Consider the following 3701-nt stretch of genomic DNA (forward strand, 5'->3'; position numbering starts at 1 on the left):
TATCTACCCGGGTAGAGAGGGGTGTACCCGGGTAGAGTTTTTGAATTTGGAAAAATGGTTGAATTAGTTACCCGGATAAGAAGGGTTCTACCCGGGTAAACATCCAGAGTAGCGTTTTTATATAACCGAGATGCTAAAAAGTTTCTTTTTCCAATTCATATTCTCCTCGGATTTATATTTCTATCAGGTTAATGAAAACGCAAAAAATTGAAGCACCTTCTGATTACAGAAAACAAAATGAAATTAGTAAAAAATTAATACAACATTACCATGTAATTGTATCCCCTAGTTTCTCTAATCTTCCTCAACATCATTTGGATTCAGCTTCCAGTATAAGAGTCCCAATTCTGCAAAACTCACCATTTTTTTGCAACGTCACAACTAAGTAAAACTATAGATAGATAGAGAGAGAGAGAGTAATGACCTGCTAATTGGTTGATGGAAACAAATTCATTAGGGCTGCCATGGCGAGGAAGCCTTGGATCTTCGTTGCTATCGTCCATGAACCATGCCTGTCACAATTTTTTTCATTTATATAAAAACGCTACTCTGGATGTTTACCCGGGTACAACCCTTCTTACCCGGGTAACTTATTCAACCATTTTTCCAGATTCAAGAACTCTACCCGGGTACACCCCTCCCTACCCTGGTATTTTTTGAAATTTTTTATCTACCCGGGTAGAGAGGGGTGTACCCGGGTAGGCTTCATGGTCAACGGTCAAACAGGGGCATATTGGTGTTATGTTTTCTGAAGGGGTTAAATTTTTGAATTAGTTTCAAATGAAGGTCAAATTGGTAATTAATTATTAATTAAAGGTTATAAGGGTCAAAAAGCCTATACATCATAGTACTTACATTTAGTTGTTGTTTGAATTGCACTATTTAAAATATTTATTATATAATTAGATATAAAATATAAATTTATATATATATATATATATATATCTGAGTCATGCAATTCAACCAATAACTCATCAGTGAACCATTGATCCGGTACTCCATTCGAATCAATGAACAATCCAGTTATGATAACATTCTGTTTGACAAATATTGGGTTAAGCTAATCCCCTCTTTATTCTTTAATTATATATTCTCGTTGGCAAATAGATCCTCATGAATTCCAATTCAGATCATGTCCCAAAAAAAACCATCCTATATATATCTTATCTTCCTTAGAAATAGAAACAAGGACAAAATTAAGATAACCAAAAAAATGGGAATCCCTTCTCCTCCTAGAACACTGCTATCTCTGCTTCCCATTTTTGTGCTGCTTTCGCTTCACTGTTCAGCATTAGCTAAAAATTCAGCACACAACACTTTCGTTCATTGCCTTGTAAATCATTCCAAGCCCTCACACCCCATAACTTCAGCAATTTTCACCCCAAACAATTCCTCATTCTCTTCTGTATTACAAGCCTACATTACAAACCTTCGTTTCAACACCTCCACGACCCGAAAGCCATTCCTTATAATCACTGCATTGCATGTGTCACATGTACAAGCAGCCATTATTTGTGCTCAAAAGCATAACTTGCAAATGAGAATCAGAAGTGGAGGCCATGACTATGAAGGGGTGTCTTATGTAGCTAAGGTACCATTTTTCATCCTTGACATGTTCAATCTCCGAGCCATTGAGGTTAATGTATGCAATGAAACAGCTTCAGTACAAGCTGGTGCAACACTTGGTGAAGTTTATTATAGAATTGCTGAGAAAAGTAAGATTCATGCTTTCCCAGCTGGTATTTGTCCCACTGTTGGTGTAGGAGGACACGTAAGTGGTGGTGGCTATGGTAATTTGATGAGAAAATATGGTTTATCAGTGGATAATGTTATTGATGCAGAAATAGTTGATGTTCATGGAAGATTGCTTGATAGAAAATCTATGGGCGAAGATCTCTTTTGGGCTATTAGAGGTGGTGGTGGAGCTAGCTTTGGTGTGGTTTTTTCTTACAAATTCAAGCTGGTTAGAGTTCCAGAGATAGTCACTGTTTTTAAAGTTAGAAGGACCCCGGAGCAAAATGCAACGGATATAGTTTACAAATGGCAACATGTAGCTCCAAAAATTGACAATGACCTCTTCATTAGGCTTATTTTGGATGTGGTAAATGCGACTCAAAATGGAACTAAGACTGTAAGGGCTACATTCATAGCCTTATTCCTTGGTGACTCCAAAAGGCTTCTTACTCTAATGAATGAGAGTTTTCCTGAATTGGGTTTGAAGCAATCAGATTGCATTGAAACAAGTTGGGTACAATCAGTGTTGTTTTGGACAAATATTGATATTGCTACACCTATTGAGATTGTACTAGATAGACAACCTCAATCACTCAACTACTTGAAAAGGAAATCTGATTATGTAAAGAAAGTAATTTCCAAAGAGGGTTTGGAAGGGATTTGGAAGATGATTAAATTGGTGGATGCAATACTATATTTCATTCCTTATGGTGGAAAAATGGATGAGGTTTCGTCTACAGCCATTCCTTTCCCTCATCGAGCTGGGAATCTTTGGAAGATCCAATACAAAGCAAATTGGAATCAAGCTGGGAAAGAGGTAGCAGATCACTACATAAACTTGACAAGATAACTTCATAAATACATGACTCCTTTTGTCTCCAAGAACCCAAGACAGGCTTTCTTAAATTATAAGGATATTGATTTGGGTATCAACAATAATGGTAAGAACAGCTACTCTGAAGGCAGAGTTTTTGGAGTCAAGTATTTTACGGAGAACCTCAACAGGTTGGTTGGAATCAAAACTCTGGTTGATCCTGGCAATTTCTTCAGGAACGAACAAAGCATCCCTACGCTGCCATTTCGCAAGTTGTGGAATCACGGAGGGGCTACGAGGGGCAATTCAACTTCATCAAACCTTTATCTTAGACTATATTCAGATTGAAAAGAAATGTAGTATAATATAATTTTGTGCCCTTCGTTTTTATCTTTCTTCATTTACGAAGACTATTTCAAGAATTCTTAAAATCAAATTATGTATCAAGCCAATACTGTATTGCTGTTGTATTGTGTTACAGGATTGAAGAGAATAGCATTAGTAAGAATAAGATCTTGTTGTTAGTCTATTATTCATGTAAGTAGTTACTGTAGTTAGTTAGTAAGTAGTTACTATAGTTAGTTAGTAGGAATAATATACAATAGCATTGTGTAACCAAATTTGACCGTCTGAATAATATTTTTGAGTTTACTCTTTCTCTCTTTACTCTTTCTTAGGGTCAATATCCTAACATATTGCTGTCTAATTTAATGTGAATTTTTCCTGCTCCTTCTTTCTCCGCAAGAGACAGAGTGATGGCTGTGAAATTGTTCTGTTTGATTTTGTGGCTAGAAAAACAGTGTTTGGCATCCCTACATTTCTTTTTTGTGTAATATATTTGTTTGTGGTTAGAAAAACTGTGTGGAGCCAACGTTAATAATATTATATTTTTCTATACGCCTCATTATACGAGAGCTTACTCATTTGAAGGATGAATAATGTATAGACTCATTGTAAGTGTTAAAAAAATTCTATAATATTTAATTATTTATTAATTGAATGGAATTATGAAAATCGAACTTGTAATCATTTTATCAAAGATGCTCTAATATTACATAAATAATTATTTTAATCCAAAAAAAATTAAATAATTGAATGAAGCTGTTAATAAATTTATATTTCTATGACATGTTCATGTTACAAAAAAAGTTAG

The 3701-nt window shown here is 35.1% G+C and overlaps 1 pseudogene; it reads left to right on the forward strand.

The window, feature by feature from the left end:
- The first annotated feature begins 1213 nt into the window (after nt 1-1213).
- On the forward strand, nt 1214-2896 carry LOC133315565 (berberine bridge enzyme-like 8; annotated as a pseudogene).
- Nucleotides 2897-3701: the final 805 nt, after the last annotated feature.

Source organism: Gastrolobium bilobum, unplaced genomic scaffold, assembly GCF_033153095.1.
Source record: "Gastrolobium bilobum isolate Gb01-03AN ecotype WA unplaced genomic scaffold, APGP_CSIRO_Gbil_v1 utg5429, whole genome shotgun sequence".
Taxonomy (NCBI): Eukaryota; Viridiplantae; Streptophyta; class Magnoliopsida; order Fabales; family Fabaceae; genus Gastrolobium; species Gastrolobium bilobum.